The 26,590-nt window shown below is 44.6% G+C and overlaps 1 long non-coding RNA gene across 1 annotated transcript in view; it reads right to left on the bottom strand.

The window, feature by feature from the left end:
• LOC150058918 (uncharacterized) overlaps nt 1-13,364 on the bottom strand; it is a 52,473-nt gene extending 39,109 nt beyond the window's left edge. The window contains exon 1 of the long non-coding RNA XR_016536564.1: nt 13,265-13,364. This is a non-coding gene — a long non-coding RNA (uncharacterized LOC150058918). The remainder of the gene's footprint in view (nt 1-13,264) is intronic.
• Nucleotides 13,365-26,590: the final 13,226 nt, after the last annotated feature.

Raw genomic sequence — 26,590 nt, forward strand, 5'->3', positions numbered from 1 at the left:
GGACTAGCAATAAATAAATAAATAGATTTTTTTAAAAAAACATCTTAAAAAGAAGATTACAGGAAAAGTATATAGGAATAGCAGAGAGAATACTGGCACACAGGAGACAATTAGGACTATTAACATACTAATATAAACGCACTAAAGCTTTGTCAAGTATTAAGTCCTAGACAGATATGCAATACTACTGATGACCATATGCTTGAGTCTGTAAAGCAGCATGCCTATAGACCAAAGATCTGAACTTAAAAAAGCATACACACAGGGGGCAGGGAGTTTGGACTAGTGGTAGAGTGCTGGCTTAGCATGCACGAAAACCCAGGTTTGATTCCTCATAGCACATCCATAGAAAACTGGAAGTGGTGCTATGGCTGAAATGGTAGCACGCTAGCCTTGAGGAAAGCCCAATGAAAGTGCTCAGGCCCTGAGTTCAAGTCCTAGGACTGGCAGAAAAAACAAAAACAAAAATAAAAACAAAAACCACAAGCCGGGTGCAGTGGCTCACACCTATAATGCTACCTATTCAGGAGGCTCAGATCTGAGGATCGAGGTTCAAAGCCAGCCAGGGCACAAAAGGACCTGAGGTTCTTATCTCCACCTAACCTCCAGAAAAGGGGAAGTGGGACTTGGCTTAAGGGTAGGGTGGTAGCCTTGAGCTGTAGAGCACAGGGACAATGCCCAGGCCTAGGGGTAGGGTAGTAGCCTTGAGCTGAAGAGCTCAGGGACAGCATCTAGGCTGAGTTCAAGCCCCAAGACCCACAAAAAAAATGTTTTGAAACAGGTAAAAATTGATATGGAGAAAAATATGTTTTGATCCATATTTAATTTCACATACAAAATTAAGTTGAGATGGATCACTGTCCTAAGCATAAAACTAAGAAGTATAAAGCATCTCTTCATTTTGTACAGAATACCTTTACAATCTTCAAGTGCCAAGTGTTTCTTGGGCTAGGTGCAAAAATCATCACTATTAAGAAAATAAAGGGCCAGGATTTTGGCCTAGTAGTAGAGTGCTTGCCTAGCATGCATGAAGACCAGGAGTTGATTCCTTAGTACCACATACAGAGCAAAAGCCAGAAGTGGTACTGTGGCTCAAATGGTAGAATGCTAGCCTTGAGGAAAAAGCCCAAAACAGTGCTCAGGCCCTGAGTTCAAGCCCGAGGACTGGCAGAAAAAGAAAACAAAAACAAAAACAGAAAGAAAGAAAATGAAGAGGCAAGCCACAGAATGGGAAAAGTAATTGTAAACATACAGCTGATAAGAAAGATTATATAATATATAGTTAACTATCAATTACCATTAAAAAGGCAAATATTACATTTAACACATACAAAAAACTTGAATAAGCAATTTTTTTTTTTTTGCCAGTCCTGGGCTTGAGCTCAGGGCCTGAGCACTGTCCTTGGATTTTCTCAAGGCTAGAGCTCTACCACTTGAGCCTCAGCACCACTTCTGGCTTTTTTCTATGTATGTGGTACCGAGGAATCAAACCTGGGTCTTCATGCATGCTAGGCAAGCACTTTAACCACTAGGCCAAACTCCCAGCCCTTGAATAAGCAATTTATAAAATAAATATGAACACATCTAAAAATGGAATATATTAGCCAGGCATGGCAGCATATGTGCCTATAATTCCAGCACTTGGGAAGCTAAGACAAGGTATGTGAAGTTGGAGACCAGCCTGAACTACACAGCAAAGTCCCTGTCTCACAAAAAGCAAAAGCAAAAGTAGGTATTAGACCAAGAGAAATGAAAACATACATTTCCACAAAAAGCCTTCAGCATAGCTGGCAAGTGTCAGTGAACCCCAGTGTCTGTTAGCAGAGAACCGACAGGAAAATGGACACATTGCAATACATTCCTGTAGTGAAATACTCCTCACAAAAGAACAGACTACTGACACACAGTAATGTGGATGACTTTCAAGGATGTCATGCTAAAGGAAAGAAGCTGCCTAGAAAAAGCCATGTGCCATCTGATTCCATTTCCATCAAGTCTTAAAAAGAGGCAAAACTCCACTACGGTGATAAATTCAGAAAGCTTATTTTGTAAGGAGATGGAAAAAAAGCTATGCTTTTCTTTTTTCTTCTTTTCTTTTGTTTCTTTTTTTTTTTTTTTTTTTTTTTTTTTGGCCAGTCCTGGGCTTGAGCTCAGGGCCTGAGCACTGTCCTTGGACTTTCTCAAGGCGAGAGTTCTATCACTTGACCTCAGCACCACTTCCGGCTTTTTCTTATGTATGTGGTACCAAGGAATCGAATCCCAGTCTTTGTGCATGCTAGGCAAGCACTCTACAAGTAGGCCAAACTTCTGTCCCCAGCTATGCTTTTCTTAAACAGCTTAAAAGAACATTCTAGAGTCATGGATGGCAGTCACAACAAGTGTATACAATCATTAGGCTCCATCATTTTGAACACAAAGACCTGTATACATTAATGTACATTATCATTCAAACACACAATCTAGTCTCTGCCCTTACAAATGGAAGACAAAATGTCTTGGGTGCTAAGGTTATGAGAGAGACTAAGTTGCAATTAGAGAGTATTTGTGGAGTCTAATTTGTTCAGATAGCCATGTTGCACGACACACCCCAAAATGCTGGCTTCCTTTGAAACCAGAAAACTGCGCAGTCTAGGCCAGGCATTGATACATAAAGAGCCTCTTTGACCTCTTTCTGTCCTCCTCCAGTGGCTGAGAAGTTGGCAGGTGGCTGTGACGGGGTTATTTTCCACTGGCAAAGGAGCCCTGGATTATTAAATTCTTCCTCCTGTGGCCTTGTTCACCTTCACTGTTGATTGTTTTGTCGTGTTTATCTGCGCCTGCCTGCCTGCCTGCCTCAGGCAGGCCCTTGTCCTCTTTGTACTCCCCGCAGGGATTAGGCCTTCCTCAGCACTCTGCAATGTTTTCATTACCGATCCCAGAGCCAGGGCAGCCACAATATGACTAATAAAAACAGCAATCTTGCCCAGCATTCACAGGCCTGATTCTAGAGCCAGAAAGCAAAAGTGCAAATGGTTTTTCCCCTCGCTGTTTTATTCTGATGTGTGCTTGCTTTTTTTTTTTTTCCCCCCATGCTAGGGCAATTCTGCTTTCTAATTTGTGATGTCCTGATGGATGGTGGCATTGGCTGAAACTGAAAAATAAACCACTCAACAGAAGCCAGTACTGTGTTCCTGAACAATGATGTAGGCAGAGTCCTGAGAGTTCCCAACAACTCAGTGTGGGTGCTGAGAAGAAGCAGCTAGTTATAAGTCCTTTTTCGGGGGGGGGGGGGGGGGGAGGGGGAATTGTTTCTGTTTCTAAACCTTTCTATCTGTGTCCTTTTATTCACAAATGAAAGAGTGTTCCCTTCTCCTCTGCCAACAGAACCAAGCAAGAGAAGACAGGGAAAGGTTAAAAACTGGGTCTGGGACAAGGTCTACACTGCTGTTCATCTTCAGAGCTGAATACCTAAAAATGAAAAAGAGGCGAAGACATCTCTACAGTTTCATGGTCCTCTCTCCAGTGAGGTCAGACTAGGGTGCCTAGAGCAGATGAAGACCCCCAACCTGGCTCCTGTATAAACCCCATTTCACTAAGAATAATTTGTACATGTGATTAAAAGTAGGCAATACCATTCAGTTTTGGCACAGATATGGCTCCCATTCCTCAAAAATACTTAAAACTCAGGGCCTTCCCCCCTTCCCCCGGGGAGGCGAAATGTGCTTCCTGCCTTCCATGCTGCACTGTGTTAAGGATAAAAGCCTTTGAGCTTTGCAGCCATCTGACTTCCAAATCGTCCACATATAGCCTGTGTCTCAGTGTCCAGATTAAGCACCATCTTGTTCCAGAATCCTGTGAACAGCGAGCTTTTCCATAGCCCTGGGAAGTCTACTCTCACTATTCATTGTCCTGTGCTCTCTTATAGTACTGAGTTCTAAGCTTGTCCATCTCTGCTTCTTCCTGCAACTCTCAGCTGAAGCTGAAGTGCTTCCTGCTGAAGTGCTGGCCACTTCCTCTATGTGGATCCCCTGCGGTATCACTTCCACACAGCAATTACTTCTTGTACTGTGCTCACTTCTGAACTTCTCTGACCCTTGGGTGCGGTGGCTCATGCCAGTAATCCTAGCTACTCAGGAGGCTGAGATCTGAGGATCAAGGTTCGAAGCCAGCCTGGGCACAAAAGGACCTGGAACTCTTATCTCTAACCTCTAGAAAATGGGCAGTGGGGCTTGGCTTAAGGGTAGGGCAGTAGCTGAAGAGCTCAGGGACAATGCCCAGACACAGGGGTAGGGTGGTAGCCTTGAGCTGAAAAGCTCAGGGGCAGTGCCCAGGCTGAGTTCAAGCCCTATGACCCACAAAAAAAAGAAAAAGAAAACGAAAACAGTAGTAATTAACTACTGCGAACAGTATGTTACTACTAACAGTAGTAGTAATTAATTCAGGATTATTTTGTTACTTGAGAATCACATTGCAGGACTAATTATAATTATTGGAATAATACTTTTTAACATTGTAATAGGTTTAGGCTTTGGACATAATCATAACCATAACTATTAGAAATTTTAACCAACAATGCTAGGTGTAACTGTAAATTAATTTTCAAGCAATTCAATAATAATAAAAGAGAAATAGAAGCCAGGTGGCAGTGCCTGTAATCCTAGCTACTTAGGAGGCTAAGATCTGAGGACCACTGTGTGAAGCCAGCCCAGGCAGAAAAGCTCTCATGAGACTCTTTTGCTCTTCAATTAACCACTCAAAAACCGAAGTACCACTCAAGTGGTAGAGTACTAGCCTTGATCACAAAAAGGCTCAGGGATAGCACCCAGGCCCTGAGTTCAAGCCCCACAACAAATGAGAGAAAGAGAGAGAGGGAGGGAGGGAGGGAAGGAGAGAGAGAGAGAGAGAGAGAGAGAGAGAGAGAGAGAGAGAGAGAGAGAGAGAGAGAGAGAGAGAGAGAGAGAGAGAGAGAGAGAGAGAGAGAGAAGGAGGGAGGGAGAGAGAGAGGGAGAAATATAAATGAAGAATAAATGAAAAGCCAGGCACTGGTCACTCATACCTATAATTCAAGCTACTCAAGAAGCTGAGATGCAGGAACTCTAGCTAGAAGCCAGTCCAGGCAGGAAAGTCTTTGAGGCTCTTACCTTCAATAAGCTACCCAAAAAGCCAGAAGGGATGCTGTGGCTCAAGGGGTAGAACACTAGCTTTAAGCACAAAGAGGCTTAAGGACAGCCTGCTCAGGCCCTGAGTTCAAGCCCCAGTACTGGCAAAATGAAAAGAATACATGGGGGTGGGAAAAGAAATCCAAGATAGAGGATGGCTTGGGGAAAAAAATTTTTTTGCCAGTCCTGGGCCTTGAACTCAGGGCCTGAGCAGGCTGTCCTTGAGCTTTCTCAAGGCTAGAGCTCTACCACTTGAGCCACTGCACCACTTCCAGCTTTTTCTATGTATGTGGTAGCGAGGACTTGAATCCAGGTCTTGGTGCATGCTAGGAAAGCGCTCTACCACTAGGCCAAACTCCCAGTCTGGTTTGGGAATTTTTGAAGCCCAAATACTTGCTTGAGCAGTGCGGAGAATCCCATGGGGGGCGGGGGGAAAAAACCAAAGCTGCAAGAGAGAAGTCACAATGGGAAGGAATTGAGAGTATTAGAAAGAAAATCACGTTGGAGAAGAGTAAAATGCTGTTATTTCTGACCTATTAGGATGGAGAAGAGGGACAGGAAGAAAGAAGAGAGCATTAATGAAAAAAATACACGTGGGTAGAAGGAAGAGCTCCGCCCTGATGTGCCTTCTTAATAGGTTGTTTCAGTTAGGAACAAGGACAGAGGAAGTCTTGGAGGGCTTTAAGGGGACAGAAGACATGGACGAGCCCATGGGAACTAGCACAGTGGAGTGCTTTTATCATCCGTGCTGCTTAGGAAGCTTAGGCCGGTTGAAGCCCAGGAGTTCAAACTTCACTTGGGCAAGATCCTGTCTCAAAAGCATAAACAAATAAATAAACAAACAGTGAAAAAAAAAACTAGATTATTTCATAAAGCTTTTCCTCTGCCCCTGGCTAAACTATCCTCACTTGAAATCTTCCCTCAGATCATTAGTAGTTGATATAAATACAAAGAGCCAAACTAGTAAAAACATAAATAAATGAACAAACAAAACCTAAAACAAATTGTTCTTATAAACTGAGATCCATAGGTGCGAGTTAAGCCAATAATTAAGAGTGTAAAATTCATTGGGAGGTTTTGCTTACATGGACGTTAGAAGAGATAGCAGCTTTCCAGGGCAAGCACTTGGAAGTTGCACTTCCAAATTGGTGACTTGACCAGGTGACTTGAAGTCAGTTGAAGGAATTTTATCTTAGTCCCTCTGCTACATTAGGACCTATACCAAGGCTGGGATGCTGGGGTAGGTGACAGCTCCTTAACAGAGGGAACAGCAGAACAAGTTGAGGATGGAGACAGGAAGAGTGAATGCCAGGAAGCTTTCAGTAAATTCATGTGCAAGAGTTTGGGTTTTGTTCTCAAGAGAAACAAAAGGCCACTGATGGTTTAAATAGATTAGATTGCCCTTTGAAAAGATATCCTGCTTGCTGAGTGGAGAGAGGCCTGGGGTAGGGTATCAAGATTGGCTGCTGAGAAGCTACTGAAGGCAGGCCTGCATGAAGAGAGAGGGATGTGGCTTGGACCCAGGATCTGGCACTGGGGATGAAGAGAAGCAGGTGGACATGGGAGCGTAAGGAGGGTGTTCCGATGGACTCAGCTGATGGACATGAGGAAGAAGCAGAGCCAGCAGGAGATACATGAGTAGGCAAGATGGCATTCATCGAAGCAGAAACATAGAGGAAGGAAGGGGCCTCATTTTCCAACTCTGAAGGGGAGCAGGACCAGTGTGGAAGTCCCACGCTTGGGCTCACCTCTGGCCTTGCTCAGCCTGGGGGGACCTGGCCCCTTAGGCACACAGGCTCTCAGAAGCTAATGCTGCGATCATTAGAAGATTGCACAGTTTGGCTCACAGGTGAACATCCGTGTGGCACCTGACAGGTCTTGGTCTTTTCCTTCCTTCTTCCCTGCTTGATATCTCACTCTGACAACAGAAACAAATGGAGCTGTGTGATTTTGATGTTTAATCAACTCCCAGTGAGCCGATTTACATAATCTTCAACAATAACTGGCCTTTGAGTGTCTGGGCCCCGGGTTTATGTCAGGCTTAGAGACACTTATCTTCCATGCTTAGATGAAAAGATAAAAGTACTCCATCTACAGAAAGGGCATTGGATGAAGGCTGCGTCTTTGGCAGCATGTTGTTCCTTCTACTGCTCTCTTGGCCAGCACATATGTGGGGCCTCCAGGTTGGCCTGGGTGCTCGTAATCCTACTCAGTTTCCATAGCTGTTTACTCTGCCAGGAAGTAGGGGGGGGGCACAGTTATACCTAATGGCCTGGAGCAGGCACACAGCTGGCTTCTACTCTCTTTACTTCCAATAAAGAAAGGTAGGGATTCAAAAGTCAAAAGAAGCAGCAGATCAGATTCTAGTTTTAGCAGGAAATCTTCCTGCTGCATGAAGAAGTCAGAGCCATGGCAAACCTTTCTTCAGCTACATCTACCAGCCAGCACATCCTCAAGCTGAGGCCTGGAACTGCTGGATGGAGGTCAGCTTTAGGCGCTTTCAGTGCCCTAAAACAACATTTTCTCATCGAATTCCGAAAGGAGATTTGGCCAAAAAGAGTCTGACAACCAAGATTCTAGTCCCATTTCTTTACTAATTAGTCAAGTGCCTTGAGCAGGATCTCATCTTTCCAAACATGGGACATAAGCATAGAATATCTACTCAGGCACAAGAGGGTCATGCCTGTACTCCTCCTCGCTACTCAGGAGGCTGAGATTTGTGTCCAAATCCAGCACAGGCAGCAAAGTCCATGAGACCCCTATCTAACTACTAGAAACTGGAAGTGATGCTGTGGCTCAAAGTGGTAGAGTGTTAGCCATGAGCAAAAGAGCTCAGGGACAGTAACCACTGGGCCCTGAGTTCAAGCCCCACAACCAATCAAAAACAGGTAAGATTTTAAAAGGTATCTATCATCTCAAAATTAAGCCCAGTTTTCATTGTCTTGGCAGAGTCAAGATCAGTCTGTTGCTTTTTATGAATCATGTTTCCCTTTTTTTTATTATCAAGGCAATATACAGAGGGGTTACAGTTGCATGTTAAGTAGTGAGTACATTTCCTTTTGGACAATGTAACCCTTTCCCTCACTCTTTCCCAGTTTTTCCCTTCAATCCTCACTGTATACTTGTATAGTGCATTTTCAACATAATGCTTTATGGACATTGCTGCTGCATTTTATGAATTATCTCTTATATTCCAAATGAATTGCCTAGACAGAGGATTCACTACTATTTACTCACTCTTTCTTTCTTTCTTTCTTTCTTTCTTTCTTTCTATCTTTCTTCCTTCCTTTCTTTTATTGCCAGTCCTGGGGCTTGAACTCAGGGCCTGGGCACTGTCCTTGGACACTTTTTGCTCAAGGCTAGCACTCTGCCACTTGAGCCACAGCACCACTTCCAGCTTTTTCTGTGTATGGGGTTCCAGGGAATCGAACCCAGGGCTTCGTGCATTCTAGGCAAGCACACTACCACTAGGCCACGCTCCTGCCCCCCCCCCCCCACTGCTATTTTCATGATGTAAAGTTCAGGAAGGGAGAAAGGAAGAGGCAGAAAGGTTTGCTCATGGTTATCATTTCTCCCTTGACAAGAGCAAGGCCCCTGTCTTGTTTCTTGGTGTACAGGGTCAAGGGGCAGAGGCTCAGGAAGGACTTGTTTGAGAGAATACTCAGGAGGTGATTGCTCCCTTCTTAAGAAAATCTAAAATTGCTCCCTGGAGAGCCTATATGCCTGGAATTCAGAAGTGACAATTCTATTTGTATAAAGCACTCTCAGTACACACCTATATTGTTCAGCTGTGGTCTTTTAAACAGCCATGTATTGAAATGATGTGAAACCTTCACAAATCTGTTTCTCTAGATGAATGATACAAATAGTAGGTATGATGCAGTAGCATCAGGATTTTCAAAAATAAGTGAGACTTAAATTTTTCTGTGCGTGCACACAGAAGCCAGTCAAAAACAGGAGAGCAATTGAATCATTTAGAGGAAGATATTTTTTCCTCAGTTGTCACTCAACTAACCATCCCTTGTAGTCTAAAACATAAATGGAAGCCAATCATTAGAATAATACATAAAACGTTGGCACTATTTAGCTTTTCCTATTCAAATGCTGCATTAAGCTAACAACCTTGTTTTTGTTTTGTTTTGTATCTTTTCCCAGTCCTGGGGTTTGAACTTGGGGCCTAGAGGGCACTGTCCTTGAGCTTCTTTATGCTCAAGGCTAGTGCTCTACTATTTGAGCACAGAGCTATGCCTGGCTTTTTCTAAGTAGTTTATTGGATATAAAAGTCTCACAGACTTTCCTGCCTGTGCTGGCTTTGAACCTCCACTTTCAGATCTGTCTCTTGAGAAGATAAGATTACAGGCGTGAGCAGCTGGCACCTGGTTTAAGCTAACATTCTTGTACAAGGAGGAATTCTACTGTCCTATTTCACAATCAGCGAAAGCTTTCTGTTCATTTCTATCTTAGGTAGAAATCTGTATTGAAATTATTCTATCAATGCCTCTCTAAATGGCATGTAATGTCCAAAATAATTTCCTTGTCTTAGTGAAGAATGTTTGTAATTGTTGTCATTCATACTATGATATATTGGTGGCCTCAACTTTCTTTTGTGTTTCAAGGAAAGTTGACTCAGCAAAAAAACAATTCTTGCTTAAATTTCTTATCACTTCTCTTTTGGATTCTTAAATTTTTTTCCACATGATCAGTTATAATCAGCATTCTGTCTTACTGCAATTGCTTATTGTGGAATGAAATAATAGTAAAAGTGGATCCTTTGTCTGGGCAATTTAGTGGAAGGTAAGAAATGATTCATAAAAAGCAACAGCCTGGTCTGGATGTAGTCTTGACAGTGAAAGCTAAGCTTAACTTTAAGTTAAGAGATATTTTATTCTTACTTCCCATTTTTGAAAAGATGAGACTCAATACTGTATGCTTTGTTGTAAAAACAACAACAACAAAAACCTTCAAAGCCAGGCACAGTGGCTCACATCTCTTAATCCTAGCTACTCAGGAGGATAAGATCGAAGGATCACTGTTCAAAGCTAGCCCAGGCACTAAAGTCTAAGAGACTCTTACCCCCAATTAATCAGAAACAGAAAGTGGTGTTATGGCTGGAAGTGGCACTGGGGCTCAAGGGGTAGGGTGCTGGCCTTCAGCTGAAGAGCTCAGAGGCAGCTCCCAGGTCTAGAGTTCAAGCCCCACAATGAACAAAATAAATTAAAAAATAAAATAAAACTTCAATACATGGCCTTCTAAGGCTTTTAATTTTTTATTAATGCTTTCTTACTCGATGGCTGTAACTAGGCAGTAAGGTTAGAGCCATTGTTGGAGTGGGTATTAATTCACCAGGGCATTTCCTTACAAGAGAATTAAGAACATAGAGTATTTAGTCCTCCTTACCTCACAGGCAGTTTTATGGCAGTCCTGCCTTCCTGTATTTATTAACTTTTTCCTGCACTTATTCCTTGGCAGGACAAATAAACTGACTTGTCCATGGCCAGTACAAAGGATGGAAGGAGACCAAGAAGTTTAATCTTTTAACTTTCCTGTTAGTTAGCTTTCCATGACTGTAACAAAATACCTGGGATAATCAACTTATATTGAGGGAATGTTTGTTTTATCTTACAGTTTTGGAGGTTTTAGTTATACTATTCCCATCCACACCATAAGACCTGCCACTAGGTTCCACATCTTAACATTTCCACACGTGCCCGCCTCCCGCAGTGCCAATCTGCAGACTAAGCCTTTAATGCATGGGCCTCTAGAAAATATTTAAGGTCCAAATTGGTTCAGTCAGTTCCTAAGGGCCAATAAGGGCTTATAGGCTATTATTTCATTTGTTATTTATTTATTTTTGCCAGTCCTGGGCTTGAGCTCAGGTCCTGAGCATTGTACTTGGACTTTCTCAAGGCTAGAGCTCTACTACTTGAGCCTCAGCACCATTTCCGCCTTTTTTTTCCTATGTATGTGGTACCGAGGACTCAAACCCGGATCTTCATGCATGGTAGGCAAGCACTCAACCACTAGGCCAAACTCCTGGCCCTGATTTTTAAAAGTTTTTATTAGTGCCAGGCATGGTGGCTCATACCTGTAATCCTAGCTACTCAGAAGGCTGAAATCTGAGTGTCAAGGTTCAAAGCCAGCCTGGGCACAAAAGAACTTGAGATTCTTATCTCCATTTAACCTCTAGAAAATGGGAAGTGGGGTTTGGGTTGAGGGTAGGGAGGTAGCCTTGAGCTAAAGAGCTCGGGGGCAGTGCCCAGGCCCAGGGGTAGGGCAGTATCCTTAAACTGAAGTGCTCAGGGACACCACCCAGGCCGAGTTCAAGCCCCATGACCCATCGCCCCCCCCCCCCCCCCCCCCGCAAAAAAAAGTTTTTATTCGTATGCAGGTAATATGCAGAAGGATTGCCATTTCAAAAGTCAGATAATGAGTACAATTCTTTTCAAACAATGTCACTCTTCATTCTCTTCCAGTTGCTTTGATTTTCTAAAATTTAGATTTATTTGATTTTCAAGAGAGTGAAATTTTGTCTACAAATCAACAGCCCTTTTAGCGTACATTATTTTGTACTTTATTTTAAATTAGAACTGGTGTCTGTGATTAATGGATTTCTCAGGTGGCTAGTTTTCAACTGTAAACAGGAACCACAAAGGCCACTGTGGAGGGTATACATTAGTGACATCATTAGTCCAGGAGTTTCTAGCTAGCCCCAGGTTTACTCTGCTATGTGAGTGTGGACTATGGGTGAGAGAACATCAGGCCACGGCAGAACAGGAAGGGCTGAACTTGGGAACTGCTGTGTATGTTGGCCTCTGACTTCTATCATTGGGCAGAGAGCACTGCCTAGGTAACCTCTTGTCCACAGAAATATGACAGTGTCCTGGAAAATTCTAGAAGCTACTCCCTTGGTGCTGTTTTCTCTTGTTCAAATTACTTTTTTTTTTTTTTTTTAAGATAAACGTGTGCATAGGCAGGCAAGGAGGGGTAAGGAGGAGAGAGAGGAGTGGGGGAGCACCCTTTAGATTTATTGTTGGCTACCTGGCCATTAAGTGACATCTGGAAGTTAATACAGAGAAATTGGGCAAAAATGAAGACATGGTTTTACGTGTCACGCTTAGGGGGTTTGCTGCTTGGCAGTTCCCCGGGGTGTTAGTAGTTTAAGTGGTTGACTTTTGTTTGGACTTCAAATCCTGTCCCACCTAGACACACGCGCGCGCGCGCACCCCCGTCTCATCAGGTCACCCGGCCGAGGCGGGCAGGCCGGAGGAGGGCCGGAGGAGGGCCGGGCAGCGCTGTCGGCCCATTTGGCCGACGCTCTCTCGTTCATCCTCCGGGCTCTCTCAAAGCGCCTTTCTCCCGGCTCTCGGAGGAGACCCTGGGGCCAGCCGGGGTGGCGGAGGCCGGACGAGACGTGGAAACACGACCCGGGCTCGGGACGCGGCCCGTCCGTTCCGCCGAGCCGCCTTCCGGCCAGGAGCCGGCGAACAGGTCGAGCGACCGGCCGAGGAGAGGAGCCCGGACGGAACGCGCCCCGCCGGCTCCAGAGATGGGGGTGCGGGGAGGGGGAGGGGCCGCGCCCCCCAGCACCCCGACCAAGGCCGTCCCGTTTTTGTATTCTGAAAAGCCATCGCCCCACTCCCAAAGGGACGGGGAGTGAGGAAGAGGGAGGGAGAGGAGAGGGGAGGGGAGGAGAGAGGGTAGACCAGGAGGGGGGAGGGAGGGAGAGAGGGCGCAGTGGCAGGAAAAGGTCCTGAGAAACGAGGGGCTCTTGAACTTGGGCCCGGGGAGGACAAGGGCCTCGCGGCGCGGGGGCGAGCGGAGGGCGCCCCCCGCTTTCCCATGGCGTCAGGGGTGACGGGGTGACGCCCCGGGCACGGCGGCGGCCGCCTTGAAAGCGTCCGGGTCCCCCGGGCGCAGGGGCGGCGTTGGGAGGCGCTCGGTCGGCAGAGGAAGCGCGGGCTCCCGGGGACCCCGCGAAGGGGGCGGCCCGCCGGGGCGCGGCGGCCGCTGCTCTTTCCCAGCGCGGGCCGGCGCCCCCTCCTCCCTTTGCTCTTTCCTCCCTCTCCCCCCTCCCCTCTGCCCTCCCCCTCCCTCCCCCGCAGTGCCACCCCGTGCCGTGCCCTCACCGCAGTCCCTGCTGCAACTGGTCCAAACCCAGGGTCACCAGGAAATCGCCAAGGCGTCTACACCCCATCTCCAGAGACGCCCGCGCCAAGTCATTGACTAGTGGTGTTTTTCTTGCTGTGTGCAACCGAGAGGATCCGCGGGATTCGACGGCACGTGAACCCCCTCCCCCACCCCCCGCCCCAGCACCTGTGAGCCCAGCCCGCCCCTCCCGGTTCAGGGGTTTGTCACCTCCAGACCCTTCCCCGAGGATCCTTGCGGGAGTGATTCTTCCTCAGGAAAGGACCTAGATCCTTCTGTCCCTCTCTGCACCTCTCATTCTCCCGGCTAATGGGATCACTGTCTGGTCTCCACGCTCACACTGGTAGCGGGCAGGCCAGCCTGGCTCCCCAGGCCTGGGCTAGAGGGGATCAAAGCGGCCCCGGACCCAGGGCAGGCGGTGGGGGTTGCTGTTAGGACCCAGAGAATGAAAGCTACAGCTCTGCTCTGCCCTGCGGCGCCCTGCCTAGACGTTTGCCTCTGAGAAATTCTCTCGTGGGCTCAAGATTTCAGTGATCAGGGAACAAATGCTCTCTTAGGCCAGACCCCAACTTTCATTCCTCACCTCTAGGTTCAGACTACTCATGAGGGAAAAGCGAAAAATTCAGCACGGCTCCACAGTGCAACTCTGGGGTAGCTTCCAGAGCACAGCACGATATGAATAATGGGTAACTGAAATGAGGTAGTTATAAGGTGTGTGTGTGTGTGTGTGTGTGTGTGTGTGTGTGTGTGAGAGAGAGAGAGAGAGAGAGAGAGAGAGAGACAGAGACAGAGAGACAGAGAGACAGAGAGAGACAGACAGAGAGAAACAGAGACAGAGAGAGACAGAGAGAGACAGAGACAGAGAGAGAAAGAGAGAGGGAGGGAGAGAGAATGCATACAGGGTTATGCGCCTGGAACTCGGCCTCGGCCTAGGTACTACCCCTAAGGTTTTTTGCTCAAGGCTAGCACTTTACCAAGTAGAAGCCACGGCTCTCCCGGCTTCTGACCTGTTGGTTGTTATTTGGAGTGTCATTTATTTTCCTGCTTGGCCTGGTTTTGAGCTAGGATTCTCAGGTCTTAGCCTCCTGAGTAGCTAGGATTACGGGCATGAGCCACTGGGCGCTTGGCAAGAGTTTTACATTCCAAATTCCTGACTTGATAGTGTCATAAGACCACCTATAAGTATTGAATTGATTGAAATGCCTTCCGACATTGAAAAACTTTTAAGAAGCCTAGTATTTTACTTCCTTTCCTGAAGCATTACTTTTTAATTTCATTTAAGAAGGAGTTGTACACAAATATTTTTTGCAAGATTAGAATCATTCACCTATTAAAGTAATCTTGGTTCAAGCTACTATGTCAAAATGTAGTACTATTTTGGAATAGCTTTTCATTTATTTCAAAAACAAGTTCAGGGAAGCCAGGCAAAACAGGAGCCTGATTGTGGTCTCTCCATTTGAAAGAATGCGACCACTGAGAAGGCTTATCTTCCTCAAGCAGATGGTTAACAAAAGCAATGACACTTTCCAGTGGCATTTATGTAGGATTAGTTGTTTGTGGTAAAGAGCTAGAAACAAGGGACTGCTAGGTTCTAATACAACTCCTCTTTGACCTTGATCTTACAAAAGAAAAATTATGCCTTGTGCCCAAAGTGACCAAACACAATAACAGGTGAAATATTGGACGAAGTAATTCATTCCCTCTGCTAGTAAATACTTCAGCCATTTATATCTCAGTATGAACTTAATTCTTTTTATTTTTTGATTGGTTAGTTTGACTATTGGAAGTACAAGTGTTTGAATTAAGGGCTTGTTAGGAAGGCACTTTCCTGCTAAGCCATGTTTCCAGCCTTTTTCTTTTTTTTTTTTTTTGCTGTTTCTGAGGGTAGAACTCTCTGCTTGGGCAATGTCCCTGAGTTCCTTTTGCTCAAGGCTAGTACTCTCCCACTTGAGCCACAGTGCTGTTTTCAGCTTTCTCTGCGATTTAACTGGAGATAAAAGCCTCACAGACTTTCTTGCCCACACCGGCTTTGAACCCTAATCCTCAGATCTCAGCCTCCTGAGTAGTTAGGATTACATTTGTGAGCCTTGGTGACTGATGGCTTCCAGCCCCTCCCCCCGTTTTTTTTGCTAGTCCTGGGGCTTGAACTCAGGATCTAAGCACTGTCCCTGGACTTTCTCAAGGCTAGAGCCCTACCACTTGAGCCACAGCACCACTTTTGGCTCTTTCTATGTATGTGGTACTGAGGAATCGAACCCTGGTCTTGGTGCATGCTAGGCAAGCACTCTACCAGTAGGCCACAGTCCCAGCCCTTTTTTTTTTATTTTTTTTAGGATGTGGTCCTGCTTCCCACCCTGACATACACCTCCACCATGATCCTATTTTTTTGTTTTTCTTGGTAGCTAGGATGACAGGCTGGCCTGGAACCTTTAGCCACCTGATCTCAGTCTTTTTCATAGCTAGAATGATACATGCTGCCTTTCCCAGCTATGAGCTGAGGGAGGTTGTGATATTTTTGCTAGGGCTGGCTTCAAACTAGTGTTCCTGCTCCCAGCATCCCAAGTAGCTAGGATTACAGACATGAACTACCAGTGCCTGGACAAATTTGTTTTCTTATTAAATAATAGGCAAAACCAAAGCATGTTTTCTCAGCTTATTCTTTTATAAATCACCATATGTTTTATAGCAGACTAGGGCTCTTTCCATGATTCCCAGTCTTCTGAAAATCTGTAGGTATGGATCACAAGTCCAAGTAAGGACAGCCCTGGTTACTTGCTTGGGGTTTGGGTTGGTCTGGATTGGGATGGAGAACTAATGGAAAGAGGATTAGGGCTTCCAAACATCAGTTCTGAAATCTCTTGGTGCACTGTGGGAAGAAGAAATCAGATTGCAACTGATGGAGAAGAAGGACAAGAAGGAAATCAGGAAGCAGACTTAATTTGCTTTATGATTTAATTAGATTCAGTCCTGGGCAGTCATCTCATTTGCTGACCCTAGCCCTCACTTGGTTAGAAAGGCTGCTGTGGACCATAACAGCATTATTGAGGCCTCTGAACTGCTATTGCTTTGTATGACTGTGATCAGCATTGTTAGAAATAATTAAAGCATTGCATCCTGAATTTTAGCTCTTCAACATTCTGTCCTGAGTTCTCTATGCATCTGAGCTTATACATGTATCTTGTATCTCAATAGAAAGGCTATTTTAAACCATATTTACTGGAAAATTAGATTATTCTTTTCTTCTTTTCTGACAATGTCTTACTATATAGACAAATTTGGTCTCTACTTACCTGAACCTCCCAAGTGCTAGGATTACAGGTAGAATAGAAGCTACTGTTCCTATCTGGCTGAATGGTGGGTTGGCTTCCTTCCTTCCTTCCTCTCTCCCTCCCTTCTTCTCTTTTTCCTTCCTCCCTCCTTCCCTCTATCCTTATTTCCCTTCTTCCCTCCCTCCCTTCCTTATTGTCTTCCTTTCTCATTTCCTTCTTTTCTTTCTTTCTCTTCTCTCTTCCTTAGCTTTCCCCTGCCCCCAAGTTACTGCTACACCTTCACTTCTGGTATTTTGCTACTTAATTGGAGATGAAAATCTCAGGGCTTTTCTTACTTGGACTGGCCTTGAATTGCAGTCCTCCTTTGGAGTTAGGAGGTCACAATTCAGTAGCACAAAATATTTACTTTGTTTTGCAAGCCATTGCTATCCATCATCAGAACTTTCTTGTCCTGCCATCTAGAAAGCACCATTATTTAACTCCCCACTTTCCCACCCCATGGCCTCAAGTATCCCCTATTCTGCTTTCTTTCTGTATGTAGCCGACTGTTTCATGTACTTTACAGCCGCGGGTCACACATTTGTGCTTTCATGACTGGCTTCTTTTACTTGGCATCATGTCCTCTAGGTTGATCTTCAGAGTAACATGCATCAGAATTTCATTTCTTTTAAAGGCTGGATCATATTCCATTGCATGTAGATAGCCTGTTTTGTTTGTTCACCCACTGATGGAAATAATTACTTTTGAATGAATATATCAATATTTTCAGGGGAAAATGACGTCATCCTTCAGAAGGGAACACAAGAAACACAATGAAGACTGTACCCTGAGTTGACTTGTGTTTCTCCAAAATTCCTAACTTCTTTTTTTTTTTTTTTTTTTGCCGGTCCTGAGCTTGAGCTCAGGGCCTGAGCACTGTCCTTGGACTTTCTCAAGGCTAGAGCTCTACCACTTGAGCTTCAGCACCACTTCCAGCTTTTTTCTATGTATGTGGTACCGAAGAATCGAACCTGGGTCTTCGTGCAGGCTAAGCAAGCACTTTGCCACTAGGCCAAACTCCCGGCCCCCAAAATTCCTAACTTCTTTTTTTTTTTTTTTTACCAGTCCTGGGCTTGAGCTCAGGGCCTGAGCACTGTCCTTGGACTTTCTCAAGGCTACAGCTCTACCACTTGAGCCTCAGCACCACTTCCGGCTTTTTTTTTTCTATGTATGTGGTGCCAGGAATCAAACCCGGGTCTTCATGCATGCTAGGCAAGCACTTTAACCACTAGGCCAAACTCCCGGCCCCAAAATTCCTAACTTCTATAGCTGGAGATCTGTGCCTGCAAAGAGATGGTCATATAAAATGTCTATATGAGGGGCTAGGAGCATAGCCTAGTAGAGTGCTTGCCTTGCATGCACGAAGTCCTGGGTTCAATTCCTTGGTACCACATACTCAGAAATGGAGCTTTGGCTCTAGTAGTAGAGTGCTAGCCTTGAGCAAAAAGTGTCCAAGGACAGTGCCCAGGCCCTGAGTTCAAGCCTCATGACTGGCAAAAAAATGTCTATATGAGAAGGCTTGTACACACAAAGGGGCACAGGACTACACAGAGCAAAGGCAGTAAGAGGACATGACAGAAAGCTGACCAGTGCCAATCAAGGAGAGAAACTTCAAGAAAGCTGAAACCTGGCAACACTTGAGAAAATAGATTTCTGTAGTTTGAACACATTGACATTTCAAATTCCTGACTTGATGTTTTGTTTTGTTATGGCAGCCATGACATACTAATACAACTTGTTATAAAAATATGTTGGTGTTTCTGGACCAGGAGTTTGGCCTACTGATAGAGTGCTTGCCTACCATGTACCAAGACTTGGGTTCAATTCCTTGGTACCACATACATAGAAATAAGCCAGAAGTAGTGCTGTAGCTCAAGTGGTAGAACTCTAGCCTTGAGAAAGCCTAAGGACAGTGCTTAGGCCCTGAGTTCAAGGCCCAAGACTAAAAAAAAAAAATGTTAGTAGTTTTATGAAACTTCCTTAGAAGGTCTGAGCTCAGGCCAAGAGTTTGGCCTGGTGATAGAGTGCTTGCCTAATATGCACGAAGACCCAGGTTCGATTCCTTGGTACCACATACATACAAAGGCCAGCCGTGATGTTATGGTAGAATGCTAGCCTTGAGGAAAGCCCAAGGATAGTGCTCAGGCCCTGAGTTCAAGCCCCAGGACTGGGAAAAAAAAAAGAAAAAGAAAGTTTGAGTTCATGTATCTGTAATCTCATTATTTTCATCCTCTTTACATTACAATCACAAAAAACATTCAGTTTGATCATTAACCTGTCACCCTATTTGACTATGAATAGCTTTTGATACTAACCAAAATAAAAAGTTTTCAAAAGAAAACTCAGCCAGCTTTGCTTTGAGCAATAGTGACAGAGTTGAAAGAATTATGTCTATACAGTAATTCACACTGAAGGAGACAATACGCATAGATCAAGATTGCTCTATTTGTTAAAAAAAACGCTGTCCCTCACTTCATCCCTTGGACTCTGCTGTATGTGTGCGCATTTGGACCTTGCTTCCTACTTTTTTGTTTTTCCTTCCAGAGCTCACGTCCTTCAAAGATCCCTATGACCTGACTCTTAAACGAACACTGCAGAGCCTTGTGTTTCTTGAATCCGCAGCTGGCCTACTTTGATACATTGCTCAGAAGATCAGCTGTCAATGGGGCTCAGTTCATAGACAGGCTCTGGGGCAGCGCCCTCTCCTCTGCCCCAGATGGAACAAGGAAAGGTGGGGGTCATAATGAAAAGGCGGGGTACCAGGAAAGTAAGTTTTTTGTCTTAAGAGCATAAGGCCGTAAGTTAAGGGTCTTGAGCTTGGAAAAGACATTTGTCAGTCATTTCCCTAAACATCTTCAATTATCTTGTGAAATTACTTTAGAAGAAGAGGATGGATCACAGACAGGATTGCATCATCTTTGTCTTCAAGGGTCCTTGTCTCCAAATTTCTCATTGGAAAAGTTTCAAAAATGACACCAAGGAAGCCCTAACTAGCTGGGCTGAACTCACTTAGGATAGGGTGGGTGCCTTCAGCCTCAGTGCAAGTGCAGCCACAGGCCTGGGAAGCTGGCAGCTCCTCTGCAAGGAACGACCTTGGCCTTCCACTTGCTCTGTGCCTGTGATCCCAGCATCCACTGTGGTGATGTAGTCCTCATTTGTGCCCCATTCCCACTTGATTCTCTCTCCTTTGGTAATTCTACTGTTGAACATCAGACTTAGAGGGCAACTCTGCAGGTTAAAGTCCCCTTTTCTCTTCACAGCAACTCTGAATTTGAACTTTTTTTTCCCTATGATCATGGGACTTGAACTCGGCCTGGGTGCAGTCCTTTACTTTGTGGCCATCTCTGCCCATAAACAAGCCAAGCCCCACTTCCCCGTTTTCCAGAGGTTGATTGGAGATAAGATCTCAGGTGCTTTTGTGCTTTGAATCTTGATCCTCAGAGCTCAGCTTCCTGAGTAGCTAGGATTGCAGGCGTGAACTTCGAAGGTGAGTTGGGGGCTACAACAGAAAGTGTGTGCTGTACAGGTCTGGGTTTGAATCAGTTGGAAATGGACTTTGTCTCTTTATCTGCCTCTTGGGCAGTGCCATAGCCTAAGGGGACTCCACAACTTTAATTGCCTTAATTTCTGCCTTTAAAGGATCCCTTCAGACTTCAGATGATGAATGTAAGAAAACTCCTTGTGTTAAGACATAGAAGCCAGACACTAGTGGCTCATACCTGGAACCTAGCAACTCAGGAGGCTGAGAGCTGAGGATTGTAGTTCAAAGCCAGCCTGGGCAGAAACTTCTGTGAGATTCTTATCTCCAGTTAATCAACAAAAGCCTGGAAGTGAAGCTGTGGCTCAAATCATAACACACTAACGCTGAGCAAAAAAACTGAGGGATAGCACACCAGGGCTCTGAGGCCAAACCTCAGGATGGCACCCAAAGAAGAAAAAAAGCAAAGAAAACCTAGTGCACAGTGACAACCACTTAATTAAAAAGAGACAAATTAGACAAATACCTGTTGAAAGATATGCTTTTGACTTCTGGTGTCCTGGAGTGCTTGGCTGCTATGAAATCCAAACAATGCGTTCCATTGTTCCCAGCAAAACATACTATATATAAAACCATTGTTTATGGGCAGAGATGGCCACAAAGTAAGAAAAGTTTGCATTCCTCATCCTTAGGAAAATACTTTCCCCTTGAGCCCTGGCTAACCGAGTAGACCACACTCGAGGCAGGCAGGTAGGGATGCCCCCTCTCTGGCCACCAAAAGCCTCAGGAAGTTCTTAACCGTGCCTGCCCTTGGCAAGGAGACCTATTGAGAGTCAGCTTTCTCCTTTTTTTGAGGATGGAGAAATGCAATATGCAGAATTTACTCTTTGTGTCCCCCCTCAGAAACTATTTTATTCTTTATTAATGCCAAGATAAAAGGCTCACAAGGGTCTTTGACCTGTAAATGCCCAAGTAGGAAACTTTCGAAGCTGAAACCATGGAAAATGCACACACTTTCCCTAAAAGAAGAGAAAAAGAAAAAGGAATTTATCATTATATTGCTAAAAAAGTCCTCCAATAAAATAAACTTCCTATTTGTACATTCCACTTAAGGCAGGCTAAGCCTCTGCTCTCATTTAGCAAGTGAATTGCTGGGATTCCCATTTTGAAACAAAGGATGCCCACTCTTCACCCCCTCCACACCCCCAGTTTACCTGCATCTCCTGTCAGAGACTTGCTGAACCCTTCCTATTTATCCAAATGATTCAGCACTGTGGCTTGCCCCACCCAAACACAGGCTGATAAACTTTCAGTGTTGGGAGGTGGGAGTATGGTGGGAGATGTTTGGGTCACAGGGCAGAGCCTTCAGTAGATTAATGTCCTCTCTCAGGAGCCAGTGAGTACTCCAGTTCTAGAACTAATGATTTGTCCATAAGAGCCAGTTATTGGACAGATGGGCTGCTTCTGTGCTTTGTCTTTCCCATACATGCCCCTCACTGCTCTTCACACCCCCCTGTAAGCACACAGTACTTACTTTCTTACTGTGTTAGCTTGGGGTTTCCCTGAAGGAAAAGCCGGGCAGAAGGCTAATTGGCAGGAAGATGATTTAGGAGGTGATTCAAGGAAGGAGAGAATGCAGGGAAGTAAGATAGTTAAGAGGAAAACAGTCACTGTAAGGAACAGAAGGACCACCTGAGAAGCCCCCTTAACATCTTCCAGAATTTTCCTGAAAGACAGGAAACAGGCCCCTGTATCCATTAGCTCTTTCCCATTGAACAAAAAATCACTTGTTAATTTTTACAAAGGCTTGGGTCCACTCAACTTTTCTCACCCTCCTCCCTCTCCCCCCTCCCTCTCCCTCCCTCTTCTTCTTCTTCTTCTTCTTCTTCCTCTTCCTCTTCCTCCTCCTCCTCCTCCTCCTCCTCCTCCTCCTCCTCCTCCTCCTCCTCCTCCTCCTCCTCCTCCTCCTCCTCCTCCTCTCTTCTTCTTCTTCTTCTTCTTCTTCTTCTTCTTCTTCTTCTTCTTCTTCTTCTTCTTCTTCTTCTTCTTCTTCTTCTTCTTCTTCTTCTTCTGTAGGTCATGGGGCTTGAACTCAGCCTGGGTGCTGTCCCTGAGCTCTTCAGCTCAAGGCTACTGCCCTACCCTTGAGCCAAGCCCCACTTCCCGGTTTCTAGAGGTTAATTGGTGATAAGAGTCTCAGGTCCTTTTGTGCCAGGGCTGACTTTGAACCTTGATCCTCAGATCTTAGCCTCCTAAGTAGCTAGGATTATAGGCGTGAGCCACTGTGCCTGGCTCACTGTTATTCTTTATCTGTGACTATAAAATAAGCTGCCCCAAATTCTTCCATGCCTTAAACTCACAAACAAATAGTATTTCCCAGAGTCTTGTGGGTCACAAATGTAGTTGCAGCTGGGAAACTGGCTCAGGATTAGCTACAATAGTGCAGTCAAGCTTTTGTCCCAGATTTCTGCTATCCAATGCATGATGTGAGCTTGAGAATCTGCTCTCAAGATGGGGTACATAAATAGCTAATGGTAGGTAACCTTGGTTCCTCACTGGCTGTAGCAGTGGGGCTTATTTATTATCATACTGACATTTCATATTAAAGACATTTGATGTCTTTACTGCATTTTTGTTTGTTTGTTCGTTTTGCCAGTCCTGGCTTGAACTCAGGGCCTGAGCACTGTCCTTGGACTTTCTCAAGGCTAGAGTTCTACCACTTGAGCTTCAGCACCACTTCCGGCTTTTTTCTATGTATGTGGTGCCGAGGAATCGAACCCGGGTCTTCATGCATGCTAGGCAAGCACTTTAACCACTAGGCCAAACTCCTGGCCTCCTTTACTGCATTTTTTAGAAGTTAGCTTTTTGGGGAGGACCAAGAGGGATAGATAGAGATGGGGGGGGAACAGAAACCATTCTCTTATGACCTACTCAATAGTAATAAATAGCATAAAGTTATTGGTCACACAAGCCCATACATGCTTTGTAGAAACGATACAGATTGGTAGAAAGGGCTGCTATAGGTGAACATGTACTTAGACACCACAGACAGCCCAAAGTGAACCACGAAACCACATAGAACCATGTACGCCAGTAGGTTCAAATCACGCATGACGTCATGAGGCTGTGAGTCATGGAATCCCACACATTTACTCAGGCTGCTGCCTTCATGCCTCCCTCTACCAACACCAATCATTCCCTTGGCTCCTCAGGTGGAACCCAGGAAGACGTCCAATTAAACAAAGAGCTCAGAAAATACGGATGGGCAAGGCTGATCTAGAATTGTGTAATTACAGGCACAATAGATGATCTGAACCTGGCACATGTCTTGGGTTGATTACCTCATTTAAAAAGCTTAGTTTTATCTGGCAAAAAAAAAAAAAAAAAAAAAAAAGCTTAGTTTTTTTTATTTTCTTTCACCCCTAAGCTACAGCACAGAGAAGCCAATTACGTGTCTGCCTGCCTTGAACAGGGGAACAGAACAGTTTAAGGGCTCAGTTTTTACTGAATGGGACAATCTGCAACTCTAAAGAAAACTCGTCTGTGTTACTGTAAGATTAATTTGGGTTTAAGTCTCCTTTACATTTCCGCTGACTTCTTCTAACTGTAAGGGCCATAGAGCTTGCTGAGTACAGGCTCCAAATCATGAATTTTTTTTTTTTTTTGAAGTTCATCTAAGCAAGTCATTTGGGTAGGTGTAGATAAAAAGGATTTCCACTCCTGGAATATGTCACAGAACCCTTGATCCTAAAGACAATAAACTGCTGAATGCCATTGGTTCAAATCTATGATCAATCCCTTCATCCCCACAATTAACATGTTCTCATTCTTTTCCTAACAAAAAATTGGATATACATCCTAAAACTACTGAGAATGACAATGTGATACAGTTCCAATCAGGGAATTTTATGGGAAGCCTACAGTAGTTACGGGTTCTGCGTTCCTGATACACTCATGGATCCTACCATTTGTTTCCTCCCTGGCTAGCAAGCAGAAGAGTGATTGGAGTTGGAGCTCAAGAAGCCAAGCCACCACCCTATCCTGGAAGAAGGCCAAGAGAAATCAAAGAGCTTTTGAGTCACCAAACCCCAGGCATTGGTTAGCTCTCTATTTGCGTAGAAAAGAAGTCCCTCTGTGGCTTCTTTTATTGCTATTCTGTTTTCTGTTACATGTAGTTGAACTGAATTCTTTGTGTGCGTGTGTGCGTGTGTGCGTGTGTGTGTGTGTGTGTGTGTGTGTGTGTGTGTGTGTGTGTGTGTAGGTCATGGGGCTTGAACTCCGGGCCTGGGCGCTGTCCCTGAGCTCTTCAGCTCAAGGCTACTGCCCTACCCCTGGAGCCACAGATCCACTTCTTTTTTTTTTTTTTCCTTCTAGTAATTAATTGGAGATAACTGTCTCACAATCTTTTCTGTCCATGATGGCTTTGAACCTCAATCCTCAGATCTCAGCCTCCTGAGTAGCTAGGATTATAGGTATGAACTACTGTGCCTGGCTTGAATTGAATTCTTTTTTTTTTTTTTTTTTTTTTGCCACTCCTGGCTTGAGCTCAGTGCCTGAGCACTGTCCTTGGGCTTTCTCAAGGCTAGAACTCTACCACTCGAGCCTAAGCACCACTTCCAGCTTTTTTCTATGTATGTGGTATTGAGGAATCGAACCCGGGTCTTTGTGAATGCTAGGCAAGCACTCTACCACTAGGCCAAACTCATGGCCCTGAATTGAATTCTTAATGAACATAGACCACAAGATATTTTTAGATCAACCCTAATAAAGTGATTAATTTGGTGTTAAATAAATAAACTTTATTATCTTCAAAAAAGTTAGTTTGAAAGTTTCAAATTGGCAAAGACCATCATTTTTGATGATCTAAAGAAATTTTAGTCTCATGATGATCTTAACACTATTGCACATGGATTTTTGTTGTATTTTTCCATTCCTTTCAACAATCAAACTGGCCCACCCAGCCAGAGGACTGGGTTCTTTATTGAAAGAAGGGGAATCACAGATGGCTGGTCCTTGATACCACATGCCCTCCCTACTCTATACCTACTTTATAGAAGTGTCTGCTGACCCCTTCTTTGAAACTAAGTAACCTGTTGGTGTAGTTTGGATATGGCCTTTTCCAAAACTTTCACTACTCATTGTGGCAGTGTTGAGAGTACTTCGAGTCACAAAGCATTTCACTCACAAATACATTAATGTCCTCTCTCAGGGGAGAGTGATTTTTTGTTTTCACAGATCCGGGATACTTTGCATGGGTTTCTATGAAGTAGGGTACTTTCGTTTTTCTTTTGTTTTCTCTTTCACACATGCTACTTTGCTATTCTCCAATCTTCTCCTTCTATGGCATGCCATCTGGTTCTTGCTAGATTTGGCATCCCAAGTATGAACTTTCCTACCTCCAGAATCATAATCTTTAGTTTAAAAATGACTCATCTTTGGTATTGTTGTAGTCACAGAAAAAAGGATTAAGACATTCATTACATTCTCTCTAAACTGAACCTTTCCTTCTGGAACCTACATATATATTTCTTACATATTTCTTCTTCGTCTTTGTCTTCGTCTTTTTGCCAGGCTTGGGGCTTGAACTCAGGGCCTGGGCACCATCCTTGTGCTTTTTCAAGGCTAGAGCTCTATGACTTGAGCCACAGCATCACTTCCAGCTTTTTCTATGTGTGTGGTACCGAGGAATTGAACCCGGGTCTTAATGCATGCTAGGCAAGCACTCTACCACTAGGCCAAACTCCTGGCCTGCATATTTCTTTTCAGACTATGTACATAACATTTGTTTCCTCATGTGGATTACAAGCTCCATGGGGGTCAGGAGCTGGGTTGATTATATTTGTGCCTGTGTCTTGGTCCTCAAAGGAAAAACAAGGTAAGGGGAAATGTAATGTCCACACTGTGTTTCAAGGAAGTCCCTGAGAAGTTCAAGTGACAGCTCTCCGCCCAAGGACTTACAGAATTTCAAGACCATCAGAGATGGCACCCACAGTGCCCAGGCCCCAAGTTAAAGCCCTAGTACCAGCATGTGCGTGTAAACGTACAGGTACTAACATGCTAAATTTAAGTGATAAAGGAAAATTCAAGATTTGTTGAGCGGCTGAATATCTTTAGTGGAAGTTGGCAATGTTATGGAAAAGAATGAATCGATAACTTACCATGTGTCCAGAGCTAGTTTTCCTTAGTAGTGAGCTTTGTTAGACCGTTGTACCCAGAAATACCAAGAGTTTATTATATATGTTTGTTACTTTAAAATGTTTTATTTTTGTCAATCATGGGGCTTACACTCAGGCCTCTGCATTGTTCCTGAGCTTTTATTTTGCTCAAGGCTAGTACTCTACCACTTTGAGTTAAATCTCCACTTCTGAGGGGTTTTTTGTTTGTTTGGTTGTGGTTTTGGTGATTAATTGGAGATAAGAGCCTTAAATCCCTTCTTCCAGGATTGGCTTCAAACTGCCACCCTTAGTGCTCAGCTTCCTGAGTAGTTAGGATTACAGTCATGAGTCTCCAGTGCCTGGCTT

The sequence above is a fragment of the Megascapheus bottae genome, chromosome 9 (genome assembly GCF_031878675.1).
Source record: "Megascapheus bottae isolate mThoBot1 chromosome 9, mThoBot2.hap1, whole genome shotgun sequence".
Taxonomy (NCBI): Eukaryota; Metazoa; Chordata; class Mammalia; order Rodentia; family Geomyidae; genus Megascapheus; species Megascapheus bottae.